At 40.9% G+C, this 26,569-nt stretch overlaps 1 protein-coding gene across 5 annotated transcripts in view; it reads right to left on the bottom strand.

The window, feature by feature from the left end:
• Positions 1 to 24,935, bottom strand: part of LOC104929205 (thyroid hormone receptor alpha-B) — a 188,901-nt gene extending 163,966 nt beyond the window's left edge. For 3 of the 5 annotated variants that reach the window (XM_027289788.1, XM_019277736.2, XM_027289789.1), the window contains exons 1-3: positions 24,667 to 24,935; positions 23,752 to 23,808; positions 23,002 to 23,093 (exon numbers count right to left, since the gene is read on the bottom strand). The gene's annotated coding sequence lies outside the window, so the exon portion shown is untranslated. Of the gene's footprint in view, positions 1 to 16,225; positions 16,244 to 19,602; positions 19,705 to 23,001; positions 23,094 to 23,751; positions 23,809 to 24,666 lie in introns of all 5 variants that reach the window. The other 2 variants (XM_027289791.1, XM_027289790.1) reach the window with 2 other exon arrangements.
• Between the last annotated feature and the right edge of the window lie 1,634 nt (positions 24,936 to 26,569).

Here is a 26,569-nt window from a genome sequence, read left to right on the forward strand (position 1 = left end):
GTATCGTCTGAATCAGGTGGAGAGGTTTTAAAACGGCAACACACAGCAACATAAAGGAGAGACCTCTGCACTCTCAGCATTAAAGTCAATGAAGGATTTCCGCTACACTAATATTAGGAGAGTAATCCAGCTCTTCAAGAACATGACAGACACTATCAGAGACTCACCAGTGATCAAAGAAGTCAAGCATGCCGTCAAAGCAGATCAACTTAAGAGGAACAACGGTGAGGCAGAAAAGAACACCCTCTGGATCCCTGTTTTATAGATCGACAGAGCAGTGAGTGGAGAGGCCGGATGCATGGAGGTCATTTCATTTTAAAATTTAGACAAATTTATATTAGGTAGCTACAACGAGTAGTAAGTTTTATAAGACTGAGGAAACGGTTGACTGAGAAAAATACAAACCTTGTGACGTTACCAGTGAAGTCATCCAGGTAATCTACAATAATAACTATATACCATACTTATTCAGCACGCTAGGCGGTCTGAACATGCCTTTTATTCCACAGGGGGAATATGTAGGCTGCAAACAAGCCAGCTAATCTCTCCGCCACACCACTTATGCCTTGTTATGCCAGAGTATATATGATTATTTATACATTTTGTACTTCCTGCATTACAACCACTTGTGCAGAAAAGAGGTGCTGCTGCAAGTAGGGTCAATTTATTCTGGCTGAATGAATGAGTGGTTAGAGCTTGGTATGCCATGGGTGACTGCACTCTTCACCAGACCTGTAAGTCTCCAGACAGCAGCTATTAATGCATTGCCAGAGCCCCGAAGGGATGTTTCAGCTTTCATCAGGCAGTAATGAGGAAGGGGTGGGTGGGAGGTATACGGGGTCTTCTTTTTGCTGCTGGTCTGCTCACTATCAGTAATATATTCTCTGTAATCGGCCTGAGATGAAAGGTGGGTATATCTGCAGTTTGACATTAGTCGTCGTTGGAAACAGTTTGGAAGAAGGGCATGGACTTTCAAAAAGTGCTTGGCAGGTGATTGGATTGAACCGTCCGTCTATCAGGGGCAAACTTCAACCAATTAGATCAATGAACCAAAGAATGTAGTCAAACTCTGTCAGGAGAAGAGCGGAAACATCTTTTCCATCAAGAAAAGCCTTCAATGTCTTTCGAAGAAGAAATACTCCCCAGTTCTGATATAACTGATGTCTGTAGATTTTACAGTCAGTCATACTTCAGAGCCTTCATTTATATGCCATTTAAAGGGAATTTATACAGAATAAAGTAGTATTTTATATTAGAGACTGTTAATTATAATTAAATATAATTATAATTAATATTTCATGGCATCTTTTACTGTCATGGTTTGGCAGTTTTTCTAAGTCCAACTTTGAGGCTCACCAATCTCATTATTTTGCCTTTTATTCTTGCATCTGTTTTTTTTTATTTATACATTCAACTCAACATACAAGTCATCATAGACCTATGCTATGATAATAATACAAGGTTAGTTTGAAGCAATATCACATTTTGGTTGACATTTCATTCTGTCAACTTCCAGTAAAAGCAGAACCAAGAATATATCTAAACTTGCACCCGCCTTTTCCTCCTACTCCTCTGCAAACAGACAAACCACATCCCAAAAAAAAAACTGTGGGAAATAATGAATTCTACGTGGTTTGCTTTGGTTTAGCTCATACTCTAGTCTAGTACACTACAGTACAACAATGACTCTAAAGCCAGTGGAGTTACGTCTCCAGGGGCAACAGGATCGACCAATACAGACGACCAAATACAGCTATTTAAAATATAAAATACTGTTTGATCGTCCCAAAATTGAGGACCTAGTTCACATTTTTACCCCAGTTAAGGACTAAAAAATGGTGTTTCTTACCAAATGATTACCTAATAGGAAGGAAGAGCTCTTATGCTCTGATCTCTGGCCCGATGACTCACAGCTTTGAGTCATGGTTTGGCTGAGATCTGCGAGGCCCCCCCTCTCTGAGATCGGCTGGGTTACAAGGCAGCATTTAGGTGTGTGTTTTAGTGTGTGTGTGTGTTGGGTGTGTCTGTTAGGATTCATTACAGCGCTCTTCTTCAGTCGGGCTATCATTACGCTACGTTTGTGCCACTGGGTAACTTCTCACAATGCTCCGGAGCCGCGTGTAAATGATACACGTGCACAATGAGGATGCATGTGCCACCGAAAAACTGATACTATAAACAAGAATAGATGTACTGTGACAATGAGGCAGCTTATGGTGGCATTTCTGATGTGCACATGTGGGAGAATAACCTGATCGGATATTTGCCGTACTGCCTTTTATATGATCAATGAACACTCGAGTGTAAACAGGTCACCTGATTTATCATGAAGTATAACAGAAAATCTCCATAGTTTCCATGTTTGCACACAAACTGACCACTGGCCACAAAGATGTGAGGCTGGATCAAGACTTCTGCTTTGACTTTTTAAATAATTGTGTCTTGAGTCTGGGCCTACGCTCTCAGTTGTTTAACACTTGGATGCTAATAAGCCGAGTCTGTGCCGAATCTGATCACCTGTGGAGGTGGTGTGAAGGATAGGATCTTGACATTGCAAATTAATGTGGCTTTGCACTAATTAAAATCTAATAAACCCAGCATGCTCGTTAATGAAAGGTGTAAAAAAAGGTTGAGGTTTAATATTAATTGTTTAGAGGCACAGACTGCGATGTGCACAGCAGACAAAAAGCACAGATAAAGAAAAATGCACATATGCATCTGTGCTTTAAAAGCTTTAAAAGCTGACATGAGTTAAAAAAAACGTGATAATTACATAACGCACCGACGAGTTGCTGTCTCATTTCTTTAAAATTCCAAAGCTGAGCTTGGCGTTCTCCTCATCCATGTTTCATCTGTCTCTGTCTCTTGGGAAACCAAACAGAGAGGAGAGATTTAAATTCAAGAGAGTTGGGGAACATATGAAAAAGAAATGACTGTCCACACGCCCTCTAGATAAAAAACAGAACGTCCATCTCCTCTTAAAGCTGCCAACTGTACGATTTGGTATTTAATGGCTGGATATTAGTGCCTTGTTGGTGGTGACACTCCCTAATTTAAGGTGAAGTCTAAAAAAATGTCTCCTTCCCTCATATTCTCATGTTGCGTAATGGTCTGAGCCATCATTTCTGTCCTGAAATTGACTTGCAGATTAACGTGACAGGCAGCTGCTTATTACCATCTCAGTTGTTGCTTATTTTTCTGGACATGGCATCGCAGATTTCTTCCTTTCTATCTCCATCAACAGCCTGAGATTTCTATTTACATCCTGTGAAAATGAAAATATGGCACACATGACAAAGCTACTCCTCCAAGCTGCTCGGTTTGAATCGATTTATCAGAGATGGAGCGATGGATAGATGGAAAAATGCAAAGCGTAATATGCAAACCACTTCAGACTTTACAAGCTGCTGAGAAAACTAAAGGGAAAGAAATGCAGAAATATACAGCCTGAGGGACACACACACCATCATAGTTATGTCTTGTGAATCAGTGTGCTCTATCTTCAGCAACCTCATCAATATTTAGATGTTTTGCAACAAATCAAATAAACTGTTTCCTGTTTTTATCGAAGGTTCGTGCTCATAGCCTTCTTGCTGAGAGTTACATGACACTATTGTGCCTGTACATGTAAGGCGAACACCGGAAACAGGAGGAAGAAGCAGGAAAATCACCTCTAAATTTCACTAGTTAACACGTTGGCTCTCGAATGTTTAACCCGGACAAAGCCTGAAGTGTAAAAACGTCAATTTGTGGCTGAGCGCAGTGACTTCCTGGAGTCTTGTTCTCGCCACGGGGTTACCAAGCAACAAGTAGAGACTCTAGGAAATTACTGAAGTCGTCGTCTGTGAGGAAACTTTTCTCTCTCTAATTTTCATGAGTCTCATGTGGTGCTTTTTCAAATATGACATTTAAAAGCCTTCATTTGTTTCTGCCACACAAGCAAGAATTTAATTATTCATGCTGATCAGATGCACATTGTTTTATTGATAGTGTGAATGTTTACACTTTTCTTTTACTTCTTACTTACTCTGAAAGCCTTGGTTTGAGCCCGTGTGCTTGATTTGTGCTGATCGGATAAAGCAGCCCTTTGTATTTTATTTGGAGGGAAGTTTACCCTTTATTTCATATTTGACACTTAGAAAATGTGTTTGTATCTGTGCTGTGTAGTTTCTATGACAGGTACTTTTTGTTTATTGCAGTTAGTAGTTTAACCCTGTCTTGGAATTTAATAAATATTGACAATCAATTTGAAACCCTTACAGGTGCATGTTTGTTTTCAGGATGGGATTTTTCCTGTTTTCCGACCTCATACTTACCTCAAGTTGCCTTTTGGGACATTCATGCATACGACCATATACTTGCCTGTGGAGAGGAGTTTATTACAGCCTCATATAAAATCAACAATAATGATAATATTAAAGCAATCAGAGCTCTGGTATTGGAATAGTATCGGTATGGGAAGATATCCAAATTCAGGTATCGGGATCGGATTGGAAGTGAAAAAATGTGGATCTGTGCATCCCTCTGTGTTTGTCTGTTTTGGCGTATTAAGGATAAAGGTATTGTCTCGTTTAAGGATCTGTACATAGCAGATAGCTTTTCCTTATTTGATCAGCACAAAGCTAAATTCAATCCCTGAACAGCAGCGTATACAAACACATTCTATTCCCGAAAGCTTCATCTCCCAGAGGCAGAACATCTGTCATACATATGAAGCTTTCATCTATGCAGGCTGCATCTCTCGAGGCACTGACAGAGGTGTGGCAGACTGACCTGCATGTACAATTTACAGATGTTGAGTGGTCAGATATATTCTGTATAAGAACGCATTCCTCGTCAGTATGTACCAGGCATGGCTTCATTGATTTTAAGTCACTGCGCCATGCAGACTTCATCTTTCTAAAGTCTGAATCTCAAAAGATGTATCCACCGATTGATCATTCGTACCGACCTGCCACATTCGCTCATACATTCTGGTTTTGCCCGAAGCTCCTCTATTTGATGACCTCTCTAAGATGCTTGAAAGACCAACAGATTCCCAGAAACACGGGCACACACATTAATACGTCCATTATTTTCATGTATGTGAGTTGTTGTTTTTCTTTTTCTGTTGAGTGTACTACCTTGGGGATAAGTGTTTTTCTCCTGTACTTTTGTATCCATAAAAAAGTTTCAGTTTCATGTTCTCTAAGCTTGTGAATTCTTTTTCTGCCCTTCATTAGCATACTTCTTTATTTAGATCTGATTCGAGGGGCAATCATATTAAAACGAGCCTCAAATTGACTTGATTACATCAGGTGGTTAACGAGAGGGTTAGTCATCTTTGTTGAGCTAATTAGTCTCATGTCAATCTGTAATGCCGATTCTTTCTGAGGAAGAGAACAGTGTGTCTGGGCTATATGGGATATGTAAATGTGTGTATGTACTGCGAGGCCTACAGTTTGTCCTTTACAGTGTAGAAGCATCTTTGTGCATGTATGTGAACTTGGCATCGCGCCGCAGGGCATCAAACCACAGCGACGGGTCAGCTCTGTTTCCATATTGCGCCGTTAAGGTGCAAATATATACAGTCCACACGAGGACGTGCACTTATGGCAGGATCAGGTGTCAGTAAAGACGTGGAGCGTATCAGCAGAGGTCAATGAGGACAACAACGTTTACCTGCATCCAATTAACCCATGATTCAGACTGATGAGTCACTGTAGAGCGTTAAGTGTTGGGTAATTGACCCAACCTGATCTACAATCTAATTATATGTATTCCAGGTGTAAATGAGCATCAGTGTAAACACTGTGCAATGACATGTAAATGATATCCTTTCATCCATTCTCATCTGCAAGACTGAGCTCACACTATCTGACCTGCGTATGGATTCATCGTGCAGCTTTTATGTTTAGCTTGTTATCTTTGTTCAGCTGTATGCAGGTGCTGTCCTGGAAATCTATTCTCTGCACTGTATGTTGAGCGAAAGAACAACACAGACCTCGTATGCGTCAACACGCTCGGTCAATGAGGTCGATTCGATGTAAAAATTGAAACGGAGCCTTTGTTTGACCATTTTTACACATTACATCTCGACTAACATTGGATTTTTTTTAGGGTGATACCAGTAACTGATGATATATGGGTCGATATCTTTTCATGCACTGATCAGGACATTTAACAGTTAGTGTCAGTGCTCCCTGGTGGACATGCAATGGCACAGTTTGGAAAGCTTGTTAGACAGCGAGTTCTTGTTGGTAATCTCTAACATATATAAAGTTACAACATATATTTGGCATGAGAAAATGTATCTAACAAATATATTTGAGTCGCCACCGATCGCGGCCGCTCTAGACAATGTTTGTAACCCCACCAGAAGCACCACAGTGTTCTCTATGCACTGAGCAGAAATGACTAAATCCTAGTTTTGACCATCACTTCTATCAGTAATATAACGTTACAGTCATCAAGTTAACTACTAAGATCTTGCAGTGCCTTGCAGAATGATCTTTCCAACGCCCAGAGTTAGTCTGCACCGTAATGATTAAAGTTTGTTTTGAGTTTCACTCATTCTACACTGTGTCATAGTTTTGAAAACGTATTAATCCAATTAAGATTAAACAGATTAAATCAGTCCCGTAGTCTGAACAGAGTTAACAAAGTCTGGAGGACAAAACACTCTTCTGAAACGCTGCAACGTGACAGAGATGTGCCCGGTGGAGTTAATGTTATACGGATTTATTTGCTATGATATGATATTTATCCGGTACATTTTTAGCCAGTTCAGGTTGACGTGCTGAAATTAAACTGCATGAATGTCATGTCGTGTTTGGTGGGGAGTGATATTTACCGCTTTGTCTTCTATTTGAGTTTAATTTCCTGGAAGTCATTTCCATGCAGAGTTAAAAATTGCCTGTGTGACTCAGATCTACTTCAGCAGAACGCCGTGGTCTTCAGGGCTTATGTGCGCTCCCCTCTCAGTGAAACACTCTCCACGAGCCTTCATACAGTATATCACAGGGAAACTGAAAACATCAAATGTCTGTTGGTGCATGTGAGAACATACAGAGAGGAGAGCATGTAAATGCAAAGAGATGAAAGCATGGAGAGCAAAGCTCGAGCAGCTTCAAAGAGGAACGCCACTGATTCCGGCACTGATGTCACTCCTTCATTTACAAGCAGCTCAGCAGAGACAGATTTATGGACGAGGTCTTACATAAGAGCTAATTATGGCGCTCAGTATTCTCCGCCAATTAAAATTAAAAGCAAAGTTTAAATGGAGACAATGTTTACACTCAAAGAAGCATCAAAATAATTATGAAAATGCTTTTAACGTTAACTTTAGAAATGTATTATTCACTGCATCTTCCTTTACGTCCCTTCATGCATTACTTCATCAGGACTAATTAAGCAAACATCACATTCATTTGAAGGGAACTTTTTATTGCTTTGCATTAACAGCATTGTGTTGTCAGCAGCAGAGAACTTTAACCCTGTCACATGAACTCATCTGCAGCCAATTTAAATTCAAATACCTTTCTTTTAACCTCTCAGTGTTTATGTAAAAGTGAATACAAAAATAACCACTCTGACTTATGGTAACCTTAGATGACTGGATCTTTTTACCTTCACTGACACCGTCACCATGTCACTGCGATGATGTTTAGAAGAAAGCTCATGTATATTGTGTAAAAGTGCCTTTGCCAGAAACGCTGATCTTGTAGAACCGATGCAGAAAACCGGAGGTACGGTCCAATAGTCAAAAAAATTACCTTTCCTCAACACTTTTCCTTGACCTCGATGGAAAACGTCATGAGATCAAACTTCATAAGGAGTTAGGAGAAGAAGACTGCTCTTACACTCGACTACGTCATGATATGACAGCAGATCTGTGGTAAAACTACAAAGTTCAGAAGATGGACTACAAAACACTCCCTGTGCACTCCTACTGGGTTTATTTTTTAATGCAGGATATATAAATATGGACAACTCGGGAGAAAAATGTGACTTCATTATCGACGTCAGAGCATCACACTTTTTTTCCAGTCCATTGATTTATCTCCTCATAAAGGATGGTGAATTGAAACCGCTCTTATCATGGCTGCTACGTTAATACGTATATGTTAATACCAGGAATATTCCTAAGCACCTGTACCCTAAGCCATCAAATGCCATTAAACCAAAGCTTATAATCTTCTTTTGAATGAGGCTGTCCACTTTTGGACAGCCTGTCTTTTGCTTTTTCAATAAACTGAGACTTTGAGGGGAGAAAAAAATGGAGCCACAAGCCTCGGCTCCATGAAATCACTTTAAGTTTCATAAAGCTCCATTAAAATCGTCCAGCTCCTGTCACATTATGACAGCGCGCAGACCAGGAACCGACTGAGCAATCGGCTCCCACGTAGTTAATTTAATGGTGAGCCGCCAACTTGCGCCAATCGCTGCAGAAACTCCACTTTTACAATCTCATGTGTTTCTGATTGGTGTTAAACGCCTTTTCTTCTGATTTCAGTTAAGTTAGCGAGTAATTTCTGCTGGGTTCATTCAGCTCCATGCAGAACCTTCATATTAAAGCGGTCAGACAGAAAGCCGGTGTCATAGCTAGTATCAGACGAGCTTTGTGCCTTGAATAACGCAGACCCCACCAAGGGGGGCGACCGCTGACTGTGGAAAAACCCAAACATCTCTGCTCCCACTGTCAGTGGAAATGTGTTCAGTTCCACGCTGTCGTCGCAGTAATGGCATTCGTGCTTCAGAGCACAAAACAGACTTATCTATAAACGCAGCCAAGATATAATACTGCGAGTCTTCCGGGCCAAAATGAAGCAGAACCCGTGAGCTAGTCTGCTACGTTAATGTGACATATTCCTCTCACTGCAGCATAGTCATGCAGTGTTCACTCCCTGCTGAGCTGAGCCGTCTGATTCTAAAACATACTGATGAAGATGTTTCTCTGCTTCCCAGAACATTCACCGACCTTCGATCTTTTCTAAATCTAAGCTCTCAATGTTTCCAGTGTAGCGCCCAGGCTTTTGGACTGTAAATGTTTGAGCCTGATGTAATAATTTTACCAATCAATGTTTTTCTTCAAACCTTAAAGCTGTAAAACCATCACCATCAGCCACCGTGCTGGTTTGTGGAGTGGTCGCTTTGTTTCATCTGTTGATGTGTCAACATATTTGGCTTGTGTGTGTCCAATCAGAGGGGTAAATCTGAGCATGCGTATTTTAATGTGTCCAGTTTATAGCTGGTTTTAAAACATTATTTTTCCTGGTTTTAAAGCAGTTAAAGTTCCTTAAAAGTTCTTTTTGTGAAACAGGTCTGAAAGACTCCATTGGTCCGCGTTAGTCTTTGTGTTTTCTTGACAGTGTTCTGCTGGAGAAATAAATGTTTTCAGAAGTTTTTGCAGAAGAATGCTGGAGAAATAAATGTTTTCAGAAGTTTTTGCAGAAGAAAATCAGATATATCTATATTATTTCACTGAAAGGAATCTTCTAAACCCGAAAATCTAATTTTCATACTGATGTTAATGACCGTTACATCAATTATGATAATATTGATGATAGCCAGTAATCATCCTCGACAGAGAGATGTTCATTTTTGCTGCTCTCGCTGCAAATTTATTCAGTATATTCACCGGAACAATGGAAGTCATCCGCTTGGATTAATGATATTTTGGAAATATTGTCTCTAAATGCTGAGCACAGAATTTTTTTTTTTTTTTTAATGTGAAAATGTTTGGGCATCTATTGTACATTTTATCTTTACGGCGGATGGCACTGCACAAGCAGCCTTCTCAACTTTAATCAGATTTCGGCGTGCATGTGAAGTGTGGACGTGTCTGTTAAGGTCTCATCTTAAATTAAATGCGTCTAGTCAGAGCGCGTCTCGGAGGATTTTCCATCAGCTCGTCTCCGTAACATCAGCACTTCTGAAAAAGGAGATGTTTTGCACAGACATGCAGTCGAGCTCATCTAATCAACAAACATGAGGCTTCTGTTATTATATCAACACTAGTTTATATGCATATCTCAAGCTCAATGAATTGAAATTAATTAGACTCTATAGGCAGACCCAAACCAAATCAATGACAATGATCCATAGTCCCTAAAGACTCCATTAAGATGCTCTATTTGCCTCAGCGTATTGAGTGAAGACTGCATGGGCTCAGCTTCATCGTCTCTCCTTCAGCAGAGCAGAACAGTCTCCTAACTTGTGTTCGATAACATAATGAGGTCTGAAGCGTCCAATTCATTATCACGTTTAAACGCTCGAAATTGAAAGTTTGTCGCACTGAGCCGTCAATAGAGAGCATCAATATTTCAATTGTGACACCTCTAAGAGGAGCGTCTTGACCAGCGAGGGGGTTTATGTTAGATCAGTACCGCCTGCTCCAACATGAGCTGAACATCAGAACAAGAACAACCATTAAGATATAAATAAATCAATCATCTCACTCTTTACTGTTTACTGCCATGTTGGATGGTGATTCATAGCCCCCAGAGGATGAACCTTAAAGTTTGGCAATTGATCTCACACTGCAGGACGGGGGCATCGATGACCGGAAGAAAAATATGGAGTGAAGCAAGTGATTTATGTCAGGGCAAACAAAGAAACAAGAGTTTGCTGATGACTTTGTGCTGACCTTTATTTCACTTAAAGAATCACTGTGGATCTTTTTTTTTATTGATTGCCTAGAAAATTAAGAAAAAGAGAAAGCTGAGGAAGTGAGGGTCGAATGCAGCGAAGGGATGTGGGCTGGAATCTGTGGTAAGGACTCAGCCTTAGTGTAGAGGGTACACAGGTTTTAAAAGTAATGTCTCGTTCAAGTTGTGAATTACGGCCCGTTTAGATTAAAACAGACAATAAAGGAGGGTATGCTTGCTCCTTGCCTTGTTCAAACAACCAAACCTGATCAAACATGAATCCAGATTGTGTTACCTTATCGTGATTTTTCACCGCAAATGTTCAGAAATATATTTCAGTGTGCTGTTTAGCTGCGTTACGAATACGTTTACCATGGCAGGTCGTCGAAACCAAGACTCAAACATCCATAACGCCAAACTCCAGGCTTCAAAACAGACAAACCAATGGATGCCATGGTGGGTTTATACTTGACAAGAAAGAAGAGAAAAGCAATGGATAATAAATCAAAAAAATATCTGATCATAGAGGAAGTACATTTAATGCTACAGGCACATTTCTATCTGTAACATTAAAGCAGTGACATTCATAACTGAGGCAGAGCACACCTAATTATTAATGGATTAGAAATCAAACTATGGAAAATTACAAGAAACCAGCCAGTAAACTAGATAAATTTGAGTGGGGAACAGATGCCCGTAGGCTGATTTGCTTTAAAATTATTTATAATATTTTGATTTAATCCGGATTCGCTCAAGGTCAGTCCACGATCCGTCTCCATCGCTGGCTTATTATGGTGCAAGATGCAATTTTTGTCCCCGGCAGCTTGCCTCGGGTGCAAAACGGGTGAGCAGAGGACAAAAACATTGAACCCGGATATCAGGACACCTGGAGGAAACCTTATCAAAGCTACACAGCCAGATGTCCGCAGAAAATGATGAAAAACATTACATCCTTTCACCCGAAGTGCTCCGAATTAGAAGAGAGAAAAAAAAAAAAGAGCGACGACTGACAGTTCTTGTATTCTGTTGAGGGGTGGGAGGATTAAAGAGTGCGAGAAGATGAGAAGAGAATGAGAGAGACTATCTGAACAAGCCCCCCCTTCTGCAGTGGGGGCAGATTACTGACGTCCGTGGTGTTCACACAGATTTCATGAAGCTAATATCAAAGCAGGACAGCTGGAGGAAAAGGCCGAGGGACACACGAGGACAGATGCGGGGAAAGAGAATGAGAAATCTACGTAACGGAGGAGGAGGAGGACGGGTGCACCAACGACAACATGTGTGTGTTTGCATGTATATATTCATACGCAGCTCGCCGCCCACCCTCTGCCCTCTTTAACTTTAAAGGAAATTTTTCCTGTGAAACTCAGTCGGCTAACTCTGCAACCGGGCTGATATTTTATACAGCAGCAAACTAAAAACCTTGGGTTGGATTCAGAAGCCCTCTGATTGAGAACGTCTTAAAAAATGCAAACCCCATCAAAGAGCTCCACTCTGAAGATGCAGTTGGCTCTCGCCGAAGCTTTTCTCAACAGCTGCTTTCTTCTCCGGCCTTGATGTAAACCCTCTGGGTCTCGATTATTAAAAGCACTTCCTATTCTTAGAGAAAAAAAAAACTGCCTTCACCATTTCCTCAAACATATTTTTCTCTGACAGTGTGTTTATGTTTATGTTTTGCTCCATCATCTGTTTATTGTTCTCACCGCTGTACATGTGTGATACATTATCTCGGAGTAATTTATCTCAGCTGTGCGTCTGTAGCCAAATTAATTTCCTGTGGAAGATTATCTGCCCTAAACTAATAGAGTTCACTCTGAAACTGCAGCAGAAGACAGCGCTTTGTTTTAAAGACACATCATGTGTTTTACAGTTAATACATCAGTGATATTATGCAAGACTGCACAATTAATCTGATATTAATTTTGGCACGACCTGCTGTGATTTTAAAGCGTGTGCTGCGCAAAAATGAAATCAGATACTTCCTAAACTAACAGCCGGGTAATCGATTAGCTTCGCTCTCTTCCTGGATGTCGTGGCGGCAATTTGCGGAAGAAGAAGAGTAATAAACAACCCGAGAGCAGACGGGAAAAATTAAAATATCTGAGGATTTCAGAAAGGGAAGAGCTACAGTTCAACGTAACAAGATCGTCATCCGTTGTTTGGAAGTGTATATTTGAGATTAAGAGCAAGTGAGGTAAAGTAGGAATCAGTCTGACGCTGTAAAGCAACACAGCTAACTCGTTAAATCATCTGAAGAACATCAAACTGCAGCACGATGAAGGCCAAGAACTGTCAACTCAGACGTCCATAACATTTACGTTTAGCCATTTAGCTGATGTTTTATCCAAAGTGTGACAAGGACGTTATCATGTCCAGGTGTTGTTAGTGTTGTAGAGGAGGTCCTCTCTGAAGAGCTGGAGGTCTTCAGGAGGTTTGTGAAGGTAGAGAGGGACGCCCCTGATCTGGTAGGAACTGGTAGGACGCTCCACCAACGGGGAACAACAGACGGTAAAAGTTTGGACTGTCCTGAGGGGTGTTAGAGCCAGGAGAGAGAACCAAGAACCGGAGACTACTTTGTAGTCAGCGTTAGAGATTTGAATTTAATGTGGGCTGCTACAGGTAGACAGTGGAGCTCAATGCACAGGACGTGTGATTCACAGCAGATGTGGATGTGATGTTTAATTAATCTGTTTGGTTTTTTTACATTAAAACATATGAAACAGTTCAGATTATACAGTTGTACCTGCTGCAGCACAACGTCAGTGTTCAGAAACATTAAAGAAAGCAGAAGCTAGAAGTTTACACTCCAAAAACTTAATTCAGGAAACCTTTTCAAGGTTTATACCTGAAAGAAAAAGAGAGCCATGAGTTGATGGGCGATGAAGCCAGTCCAATTAGCTGCCTGGCCATGGGGCTTCTCTAGCCTAGCTTGAGTCTTACTTCAGCCAGGGACACTCGCTGTGCAGCTAAAGCCATTATTATCCAAACTCAAATTTGCTGGCACAGGTGCTGCTCAGCTCTCTGCGGTGCCGTGAGCTGTATGAGCATTATACTGGAAAATTCTTTAGGGAACAGAAACCCACGTAAAATATACAGACCTTCAAGTAAGGAGCCACGAGAAATCATCACAGGTACGGTGTGTTAATTAATAGGAAGGATGTACTGTAGGCAGCGGGGGCGTCAAACGGTGGTGCAGTGTGACAGCTTCATGTAGACACAGGCATGGATGTAGCTGTCATTTCTTAAATAGACCAAAAATAAGAGAGGCACATGATTCTTCGTCAGGATTACATGGATTGATGCAACTTCATGTAATATTCTGTGTCTAATAGCTCACGTCATGTCAAGCTGAAGATTGATGGACAGAACATGAACAGTTACGGACTGACAGGCAGAAATTTTAAGGTTTTAAGGTGCGAAACAAGGCAACAGGTGAGAGAAAAGAGTGTGATACAAACAGATACTGTTGAAGCCAAAAGGCTCAGCAAGCATCAGCAACAGCAATAAACTCCAGAGGCAGCCGGTAAGATGCAGAAGCTCAATGAGGATTACCACTGCTGCTGTAAAACTATGAGATTGTTAACTATTGGGTGCTTGGCCAGCCAGGCGGAAAGAAAAAGGCGTGCTTCTTCACGGCATCACAGACTGATCCTCGGGACATGCAACATCACATCGCTCCAAGGAACCGGAGCTGGTGCGGGCAGTGGAGCGTTACTGACTGGATATAGTCGGCAGCACTGGAGAATCCTGGAGAGGGGCTGGACTCTCCGGAGTTGCCCAGGTTGAGAGGTACTTGGTGGGTGTGGTAGCAAAACACCAGGGTGCAGGTCGATGATCGACTTTGTGGTCGTGTCATCAGAACTGCTGATTTAGTATATCTCTAACAGCATGTCATTTATTTTCTTTGTTTTACAACAGCTAACGTTAAGTGAACTGAAATCATAGGTACTTGTTATCTGCTCATTAAGTAACAAGTGAAGTCCAGTATGATCTCTGGATAGATGCTCGTCGCTTTCAAGAGGGGAAGCTGCATGTTTAAGGTGCATTTAACCTCTGAATCTTTGCCCAGTGTAGAATTCACCATCACTGGATCTCTGTTGTGCTATTCTCAAACCTGGAAACTCGTCAGTCTTCTGTGAATCATCCTACAAACTTCATATTATGTCTCATGTTGAATACTGTCTCTCTCTTTCAAGGACATTCTGACTTTGCCGTCAGGTCCGAGCATTCATAAATCATGAAGAAACATCCTTCAGTGACGCAACACGCTACAATTTCACAGTAATCTTATTTAATATGACCCGTCCCCGTTTGAAGTATGACATTTGTTGTTGTTGGCTAAGATATACAAACGTTTCAGAGGCGACCACTTCTGCTCAAAGCGTGGACAAACCATCAAGGTCACGCTCATTGATATTTCATGAACAGTGACATCTTTTCCACGCTGTGCAGGACACAAACATTATTTATTTATTCAGCCTGATCTTCAGCCTGTGTTACAGTCTATCATACTGTACATTTTCCTTTACAGACACACACACACACACAGAAAATCAAATGCTGTACATCTGACCGCGCATTAAATCACACTTTCATTAACACAAGGTCAGACGTTCAGAACATGCATGCACATATATGCACAGACAGAGCTTGGAGCACGGTTAAAAGGTGTGTGGGCTTGGATCCACCGAGCTGTCAGGCTCCTTCCCCCTTAGTGTCAGCACTCTGGGTTAAAAGCCTTTAATATGAAAGATGGTGACTACAGTGGCATATGAAAGAACAACATAATAGGTCTGAGACGACAGAACGACGAGGGATGGAGAAAGCTTGGAAGCGGCGTGCAAACTTATCGTTTTTGTCCGCCGGCCAAATGGCTACCGAGTGTCTACGAGCAATTTGTTTGGCTGGTGGGTGTTGCTAATTTGTGCCCTACCTACGAGGGAGGAAACGGAGAGGAAGAGGGGGATAGGAGGAAGAGAAATGTCCTCCAGTACGAGCTATTTATCTAGTCAGGCTGCAACTAATTATTGTTTTATTACAGATTAATCTGCTGATTATTATTATTATCTTCTGATTAAAGGGTTACTCCCACAGTTCTGCAAACACTTCCATGAAGTTATGAGAGATTGAACATCGGACACGCTAAAAACACATTACAGAAACGTGCCACACACACACACACACACACACACACACACACACCAGAATATATTGCAACATTACAGAAACGTGCTGCACAACATGCACAACAGAACACATTACATAAACATGCCACACACAAAACAGGACACATTACAACGTGCTGTGAATCTGAAAAATATAGTGCATTGCAGAAACACGCTGTAAAAACACATTTGAGAAATGTGCCACACACACACACACACACACACACACACAAAAGCAGAACACATAACATCACAAACACGCTATAAATACACACATACCACAACATAACATATTACGGAAACGTGCTGTGAATACAGAAAAGATGAGTGTCACACTGAACACACACACACACACACACACACACACACTTGTTGCTATGGTTTGTGATTCATGAAGTGGTCCATGTAACATCTGTTTGTGTGTGGACTGACCTCTGACACCGCTCCACTCTGTACGTGCATAATAAGGAAAAAACATGAAATTAAAATCAGTCATTTTAACGGTTCATGGCAGATATTAAACCTCAGTGTGGCTCAGCAGCGTTGACAGACCGTGTGTAGCCTCTATGATAATCACCATCACCTATGCGGAAGGTAAAATATCTTTATGCAGGTGTGTTATGCAGACTACAGGTGACCCATGCACGAGGTCGTGGACGGAGGATTATACAGCGATTTGTTGTTGTGTTGTTTGTTATGTTGTGAAGTTGGAGATTGATTTAAGTAGGAACAAAAAAAGGAAAAAAAAGGTTTGTGACGCTCGTTTTGATGACATAAACAACAGAAAAATGCAGCAAGTCTTCATATTTTAAAAAGGAGCTCGAACCAGAGAATATTTGACATTTTTATTTGTTTGTTTGCTGAAACAGTTTCTGATCCATTTGCTATCGACTGACAGCGAGGAGGAGGTGACGGTGTCACCAGCTCTTGTTTGCACACACACATCATGTATCATTACACTTTCTTTTCTGTCTCTCTCTTCACCTCCAGACTCGTCTCTCTCTGCCTAAATTCTTCCTCCTTTGATGCTTCTTGGTGTTGAAACTGATATTTTTAAATTCTGCCAGAAGTCTAGTTCAGAACAGTAAATAAACTGACATGAATCCTCTGGATTACTTTGCTAACAGCATCAGTACGATGCGTTGGAAGTAGAAAACACTGAATTTCAAAGAAAGATTTCAGCCCTTCTTTCCTAAAAAACACTGTCTCAACTTATATAGCCAATAAAACATTTAATACTGTGGTAAAGATAATAACACTTGGCAAGACAGCGCCTTGCTGCCAGCCTACACTGTAATACATCAGCTCTTATCACTCTATTTCTCCTCAGATGGCCATAAATAACACAGTAACTGGCTCAGAGTCAAACCTAAGAGTGATAAAGATGTTTACAGTGTGGGCAGACATTTTGGCTTTCATTAAACATACAGTTTATTTATACTGTAACCCGTGTTAGCCTGGATGCACGTCTTTGTTGTATTAAAATAGGAAAATAAGGCATGCTGTGGTGCAGGAACACATGCACTCTCAAACCACAGTCACGCTCACCTGTCACCTCCGTCACACCTTGTAGCTGCATTCCTCAGGGTGAAAGAATTCACACATTAGGCACACAAGTCCAGAGAAATGACTGAAGGCGGAGATCAGCGGGCAGCAAAGCGTTAAAGGGGGCACATGTTCAGACGCTGTACTCAAATGCACATGAGTGAACATTACACACCGCCTGCAAGCCTTACCATGACCTAAACTATGTCTGCTTTGGGAGTCAGATGCAGAATGAAGATGAACAGCCTTCTCAGGATGCGAGAGATGCTTTCAGTTACACATGACTTATTTAACGTTGCCGTGTATCACAGAACAACCGGTTTAATGATGGAAAACAGGCAGCCTCTCTTCACTTCATTTGCCAACGTTAACAGTGTTATCAAGCGCTGCTGTGATGAAGAAGATTAGCTGGCTCCTGTGTCACAATGCGGCTGGGGATATACTCCGGTTGTTGAGCCGACGTACGAGCTACCATCGCGAGTTGAGACGACGGGCGAGGGCTGATCAGCGAAGTGGACAGAAAAGGACGCTGACGGAGGAAGCCAAGAAAAATGAGAGTGACCGAGCAAGAGGCTGCCAGACAAGTGTAAATCTGAGACAAAAACAATAACTGAAATATCTGCGCCACAACTCTGTTTCATATCAGCTGTAGTATTGAATGATTTTAGATGATACCCAGCCCCTCTCACGTCAGCTTTTCCTCTGTTTGGTTTCTTGTGACAGCTTTTTCCCCTCAGACTCTCCTCCAGAGATTTGCTTTCTCAAACAAATGGCTAATCTCTGAGGAAACGTACAAATGGCGCAGAGTGAGACCCGACAGATTGTGATAGAGGCGTAGTACGCGTCTCCTCATGTTGAATTTTAATAAGCGGCACGCAACTCTGTATGCACACACATATTTCTCGAAATCTCTCTGTGCTCTGTCTGAAATGAATTCACTTTGCTACGACAGGCAGAGGAAAATGTTATCTCCAGCGAAGCAAAACCAATTTGGAGTAGAATAAATGATGTACCTGCTCAATTTGCAGACGATAAAACCTCTGATCCCTTGTTGTACGCTTCATTTCTTTCTTTTGACACCGTGATAACTGATGGAACAGCAGGAACGCTGTAATTATTTCCATACAAATAAAACGAAGCAGACGGGTAGACAACACACTTAACGAGCACTGAGATATAAGGCCCCCCCCAGCCAATCAATAAACAACTTGTGGAAGTGATTCATCACCAACGCGCTCACCCTCCTTACCCCGAAGCAAAGTGCTGAGGCAACGTTCTCCTGGCGACCGCTCCACAACGAACAAGGAGAGATGGTGATGGCCCCACTCAGACTCAAGTGGCCTGCTGGCAGCGAGTCCATCTCGTTTCATTGATCTGCTCGGTCCGGATCTAAGAAATATGACTGAGGGTTGATTCCCTAATGGGACCGCAAATGCACGCAGTAAGGCCGCGGTCTGTCCACATGATGTATGCCAGGCAGATGGACGGGACACTCATCTTCTCATTGTCAGCTAATCGCCTCTCCGCCGTGCCTCGTGTCTAGGTCGGTCCAGGGCTAATAGCTACGCAGGCCGTGTCTTCCACTCCACACCCTGCCTCAGATCAATGTCATACGTACGTATACATACATACATACATACATTTCCACCCCTCTCTGCCCTGTCCCACTCCATCCACCTTCCCATAGGGGACAGGGTGAGTGCTGTGCGGTTACGGGTAAGTGTTGCAGTTGTGGTGATGCACATACATTTATAATCAAGCGCATGACCCCGTTAAAAGGCATCCTGGGTCTCCTGTGTTATGATTCATATTCAGGCACGCGCTGCCCACAACTATAGATTATCGTCATTCGCACAGGCTTGTAGAATTTATTCACTTTAATAGTCAAGGTAATATTTGATTTAGTTCAAGTAATTATATTAAAGCAACCAAAGAGAAAAGACCTTCTCAGACAGTCTACTGATGATATCGCTCCACAATATTGAAACGTGCCTGATACGATCAGCTCAAATCAATCATTTCGAAGGTTAATACTTTTTTTTTCCCGCAGTGCACAAATGTAAGTCAGTTAATCTGGAGATCAAATCAGAGAAACTATATTAAAGTCAAGTTATTAAAGTACACCTACATAATGAATGAGCTTTAACTCACTGGAAAAAAAACATCTTGCAGTTCACTAATTGTTATAAGACCGGCATGTTGAACCTCAATGCTTTTGCCCCAGAGCTTGGTGCTGGTGCCCTTTCTCTTCACTATTCACTCACCTCTCTGGGTCCAATTATCCGTTCTCATGGCTTCTTGTATCACTGCTATGCAGATGACACTCTGGTCTAGCTGTCATTTCCACCTGACGACCCCTCAGTCTCCTAAATTCAAATGCGGATGAAACTGTCAAAAACTGAACTGCTGATCGGTAACCAACTAACCTCTGATCACGTTGCCTCAGTTGCCCGGTCATGCTGCTTTGCATTTCACCGAAAAATCAGGCCATAACTGACTCAACAAGCTACCCAGCTCCTGATACAGGCTGAGGTCATCTCACGACTCGATTACTGTAGCGCCCTCCTGACGGGCCTCCCAGCCTGCACAGTGAAACCCTTTCAGAAGGTCCAAAACGCGGCGGCGCGCCTCGTCTTCAGTCAACTAGAAGTCTTTTACAGTTGCACCAACCCATGGAAATATTTTAAATGTCTTGTGAAAATTTTACGCAACTTTCCTGCAGAATTCATCCTGATATTTCTCTATGTCAACGATCTCTAATCAAGATTTGGTCTGAACAAAGTTTGGATGCTTGTAAAGAAACCACATCCAGACAAGTTCACTAAAATCTCTTAGTTATTTTCAAAAGATTACTGAAATTTTTGCATGTACAATACAAGGTCTGACCTCATGAGCTACAATAAATATATATCTCTATCAATCTGTAGTCTATATTATCTATATCATTTTAACTACAGGGTCATGGATACACATTGATTTGATAGACTCATTTCAACATAGTAGACCAGCGGTGGAAAACAAAAAAAGCCATGAGCACTCAGTGGTCATAGTATTAGCTTCATTATAATGAATGTACTCTGCTGCAGCTATAATGCAGCAGATGTGCCTCTGTGTATTTATTCAGAGTAGGTTCACTGAGAGTGAGGCTCTCTTTTGCAGGAACGCCCTGATCACGTTTACACATTTACACACTCACACCTGGAAGCTGCCCAGTACAACCAGCCACTGAGCATGAAATACATGAAAACTGGAAAAGCCTCTAAAGAACGACAGATGAAACATCTTCACGGATCTGAAACCAAGTCTCGTTGACCCACATTTAACTCTTCTCAAAGAAAGACGACCTTCACAGACAATAAAAAAAAACTCCCATCGTGTGGTTTAATGGCACCCGACTGGAGAATTCGTACCACCAACTGCTGCTCCTCAGAACGCTGAGTGACAATGACAACAAGCAAACTACTAAATGGGTTTAACAGCCACACTAGTTTCAAAGTTTGTTGTGCTTCTCCAGGCTGTGGAGGCGGGCAAATTTTCCTACACGGATGTATGTATGTGGGAGGTAATGGGGGAGATGTGCTCACAGCAGCAGCCACTGTGGCTGACCTTGGTGCTCCTCACGAATCAGCCGAGCACTCAGCTCAAGCCGAGGCAAGGGAAGGGGAAAAAAAAGATCACTGTGAATAATTTCTTAATGCTTTTACAGAGAAACAAAGAGGGAGGGTGAAAGAAAATTGTCAGGGAGAGAGAAGGGTGGGGAATAAAAGGCTAGACAGAGACGTAAGGAAAGTTGAAATGGATGATAGTGAAACAGAGAATAAATAAGACAAAGAGAAAGAGGAACGTGAGGATACATAAAGTCGAGTAAAAAGGAGGAATGAGGGCTGAACATGAAGGGATGGAGGGAGTGCTGTGTCCGGTGTCCTGGGATCCTGCTGCAGTCTCCATTATTCATCGCAGATCCATCCAGGGTGACTTACAGCGCTCATCATTTACATGCCATCACCTATGAATTATTAAAATAATGAGTTGTGGCTCTGATGATCCATAAAGTATAGGGGCGAACTCCCTGAAGAGAAAGACGGACTTAGAGGTCAGCCACGAGAAGCTGGACCGTGAATAAACACGACGGGGCACGGGAGTCAGATACACAGAGCGTCTTTATCATTCGTTCATTCAATCCTCAGGAGGAAGTGGAAAGGTAGTGTGCGCACGGTCGAGGTGGGGGAATCGATCACAGTATCAATACAGCTGAGTCGTGTTTGGTTTATCGATTCAAGGGAGGACAGATACAAAAAAAAATCCATCTGTTTCTTTTCCATGATTCAAAGAGAGAGAGATCAGAAAAACTCTCTGCAAACAAAGTGACGCTGTCGACCACCTTGTTAGTTCAGAGAAAACACACACGCGAATGAATGCACAATAATAAAGTATGTGCATTTGCGATTCAAACCCTCAACTGGTATGCGACTCTCTGTTCGTGGCTCATTACACCAAAGCTGGAGCAGTGGGCAAAATGTCCAAAAACACCTTGACATGATCTTTGATCTTTCTAAGATCTGAAGAGATGAAGGCTTGATGAGAAGGAAAAGAACGATCTGGAGCAGCAATTAGGCTCCAGATCCGGCTTCAGTTGTTCTGTGTTGATACCTGTTTGAGCAAGAATCCTTCATCACTGATCTCTATAAACAGAATATATACATATTTACTTTATATTACTGAGAGATGCGTGGAAAAACAGCTAAAATGTCACGACAACAAGGCGCCCTTTGGCCAGAGAGATCATGACGTCAGCCGTTACCTAGAGCCCAACACGTACGGGATATGGAGGATATGACGTGTTCAGAAAGCTGCTTTCTTAAACAAATAACTTCATTAAAGAATATTTAAGTGAAAGGTTCTGTGTGTAGGATTTAGTGGCACATGTACAGAGAAACCAAGTGAATCCCTCACCTCAGACTCCCCTTCCGAACATGTGAGAGAGCGAGTAACCGATTTCACCATTAACCACAGCTCTGTAACCAGACGGGCTCAGCTACGCCGATTGTGACGCTTACAGTCAAAGTAGTGATGAGTCGGGCTTTTAATGGGACATAAATCAATGGCGACACAGCAGGAAAAAGGGGCTTTGCTCTGCTGATGAATTCAGCAATCATCAAACAGCATGGGCTTAAACTTATGCAGATTTAGTGCTTTGATTGACAGGTGGATGTCGCTGCAGACAGCTTGTTTGAGTCCCCGGGCGTCATTCGGCCTGTGTCTGCCAGTCAGATATTTTAAGCTTCAAAGTGGCGCTTCAGAAACCCACCAGGGTGACGTCACTCATGCTCTGTCCATTCTGTATACCGTCATTGGTTTGATCGCAACTAAAGAGCCTCTTAGTGGTCGCTACACTGGGATTCTTATCATAGCACATATTTAAATACTTGAATAAATATTGAGAACCAAGAAAATAAAAAATAAATTAAAGCTAAATAAACATTAGCACTGTTCAGTTTCATGAGTTTCATGAGCTCGTTTTATGTCATCTTACTACTACTGACGCCATTTAATGTCAGTGTTTGTGTTGTAAGTGACCACAGAACACGTGTATTCCTGTTAAAATGAACCTGAGGATGCAACATGTTCATGTTCATAATGAACTCAGGTGTAGCAGCTCTTACCGTGATGCCGGTGTCATATTGGCGCGAATGGCGTCCACCACGTTGTTGTTGTTGTTGTTGTTGTTGTTTGGCCCACAGCAGCTTCCATTAATCTGTGTGTAACAGTAAACACATCATCAAGCTTTAATAAACACCAACATGTCTAAATATGGTATCCACAACAATATTATCAAGAATATCAACAAAGTCAAACACAACAAGTGAGTTTAGAGAGATGGTTCCAGGCCTGTCAGGCATTATAAATTAAACTTTATGACAAAAGATTGAGCTTATTTCTTGTTTTCAAAGACACAGGAGGTTTCTGCTGCACATGCTCGTCATTTCAGGAGTTTTCAATAATCCCACTAAGTCCGTTTACATCCAGATCATCCCACTGTACCACTGGAGTACACATGAAATATTGTTAGCATTGTTATATATTTACTGCGGCCGTGCAGCGATAACTCAGACTGTGGACCGTATGTAGCACATTTCATTAAGATATAGTTATGCAGGAGGCCGTTATTATAAAATAGATCCAGGTGAGCCTGGAGCTTTGGCAGAGTCGGCCTATATTTTATGAACTACAATATTCTGGCCATGTGTCCCATCTCTCTTCAGTCATCTGGCTGCATCTGATTAATGTAAAATATGTACTGCGCTGAGTTCAAGTGTGAACGCTCTGTTCGCTCAAATCAACACAAAAACAACATTTATTTTAGTAGATGTGCGAGGATGATTGGTGACACAGGACTGGAATATAATACTCACATCATGTTGAGGCCTCGAGGTCATTGCGTCGTCACTTTGGCAAAACATAATGCGACTCTGCAAAGGATAAGCAGTCATAGACGTGTGAAGAAATAGTTTTTAAATCACCTTTAAACAGAGGATTAAACTATTATATCACAAATTCACTTATTAGAACTTTGAGATATTCTCTAAAGATTTAGACAATATTTGATACTGTTTTATAAAACTATTAATACTGTTTGACAACGCAGAAAAGTGAAGACAAGAGAAAATGGCAAATTATAAGTTATAGTACTTCTGTCATGTAACTTTTTAAAAGTGTGTACATCTCAGCTGTTTGCAGTATTTTAAATGAAGCTAATAAACTTTCTTGGATAAGAAAACTACAGATTAAGGCACAGCAAAGAATACATCTGGATAATTAACATTTATTATTCTTAATAATCAATCACTTACAGCGGCTCACAGCAAACAAGGTGGATAGAAAAATAAATAGAAAGGATGACTGGACAAACAAATAATATATCATGATAATTGATAAATGATCATTTTTAGGTCTTTAGATGTACCTTTATTTTTATATTTTTATATTACCAAGTCGAAGACACAATTACTAATTTTAGACAATGTAGAAATGATTATTATTAGTGCTTATAAAAGAAAAAAGAAATATGTATATCTCAGCTAACTGCAGTATTTTGAATTAAGCTTAATTAATATACGCTAATATACAGGGTTGGACAAATTAATAATATTTCTCAATAAAAGGTTTGTTAGCCTCATATAAGTTTGTTTAAATATCAAAATAAATGTAACCCTTACAGATAATTATTGAATAACTGTTGGCTTCAGTGTTTTTTTTACTGTTTATGACAGAAAACTAGAAGCTAAAATAGCTTAGCGTTAGCATCGTCGGAGCTAACGTTAGCGTACCTTAACCGCCAAAAGTTCCTCCTTGCGCCGCCATTTTGGGGACAGAGCCGTGTCGCTTTAAGCAGAGAGCTGATGAGCAGACGCCATCTTGGCTCATTCAGCGCACAGTTACCTAAAGACGGTGTTTTCTCCGCAGGTACGTCCCGAAGCAGCAGACCCCCACACACCTGACGTAAACACACCTGGGGCCGAGGAAATTGGTGGGCGGGGACTGTCTTAGCTGATGGGTGTGTTCGATTTACACTGCAGCTGGTACAAAACATATGGAAGCCTTGAGCGGTCATACATCAGTTTATTTCTTTCATTTCATTCTGTGAAATAACAAATGTTTTTTGTTTTTGTATTGTAATATATTATATATATTATATATATATATATTCTATATATATATATATATAATATATTATATAATAATATATATATAATTGCATAAAAACATTGTTTCTTGTAAAGTTAAACCCCAAATTAAGAAATTAAGAAGTAAAAAGATTAACTCAATGTGTTTACGGAAGATAGAAATAGAATATACTCTTATAACTGTTTTATATATACTATATATATTATATAATATATATATATATCTATATATATATATTATATATATTATATTATAATAAGAACTGTTAGTTGTTGCTCATTTCTGTTTTTACTCTGCTCGGTGAAGTACTTTGGGCTACCAATTCTGTATGAAAGGTAAATAATAAATAAAGTTGAGTTGAGTACATATATATATATATATATAACTTACCTATTATTCTTATTCTTAATGTTTGTCCCCTTACACAGTAAAGTACCCAAATATATGTTAAGGTAAAAAATCTTGTAAAGAAGTATGAATTGGTTGTGGATGATGGTCAAACTGCTGTAACTCCCTCAATAAAAAATAAATCAATAATTTTTAATTTCTTTTTAAAGTTTGCTTCAGACATTGTGAAAATTAGTCGTACCTTTCTGCATGCTGTGATCTTATGGAAACGCCATGTTGCTCTTTTCACAGCGGACATGTGACTTGACAAAACAACGCAATAAAACATTAACGAGGCTCAGTTTCCTGGTGCTTGCACAGTGCCGTTGTCGTGTTATTTAATTACCTTTCCGGCTATTTGTTAAAATGTTGGGGTTTATTTATATAAGTATTTTTTCCTGCTGGGGGGGGGGTGGGGGGGGGGGGGGGGTTTGGGGGGGGGGGGGGGGGGGGGCCTTCTTTTTTTTTTCTCTTTTTCGGGGGGGGGGGGGGGTGTTGAAATAAAGTCTATAATCAAGTTAACAGTTTCCTCGATTGATGGGCTTCTGCTCCACGGACAGACTTGTTTATTAAAAGTAATGTTTACCACACCGTGAACGTCTCTGGCAGCACTTAAAGCAGAGAAGAAGCTCACTTTTACTTCACAAACACTTTCTCATTATTTGTTTCGTTGCTGCACCATTCCAAGATTCCTTCAGCAAAACACCGTCCTCCTATACATACAATAACAACAAACTTTCTTGGCTAAACTATGTGCTACTCTGCAGCACAAAAGAAAAAATATATATAATTCTTATATTATCTTACTCAGGAAGATAGATCACTTGTTCTCATGAACTCACCAAAATAAATATAAATATATATATTTTAAAGCTCTACAGACCCTCAAAAAAAGTTTTTCTGCAACAACTGTCCAAAGTTCAAAGTAGAATCATCCCATTTAATTATTTTTATAACCAACATGCCTTCAGGCAGCAGCTGTCAGTAAGACTTGGTAATAACACACAGGGGAAAGAAGCATTAAATTTGATGATGAATGGATAGAAAGCTTGAGTGGGTTTTTATTTTAAAAGTATCTTATATGACTATATGATATTTAATTATTAATATTCAGCACAATTAACCACTGGAGAGGATTCCTCTACCGGAGAAGATTTG

Source organism: Larimichthys crocea, chromosome XVI (assembly GCF_000972845.2).
Source record: "Larimichthys crocea isolate SSNF chromosome XVI, L_crocea_2.0, whole genome shotgun sequence".
Lineage (NCBI taxonomy): Eukaryota > Metazoa > Chordata > Actinopteri > Sciaenidae > Larimichthys > Larimichthys crocea.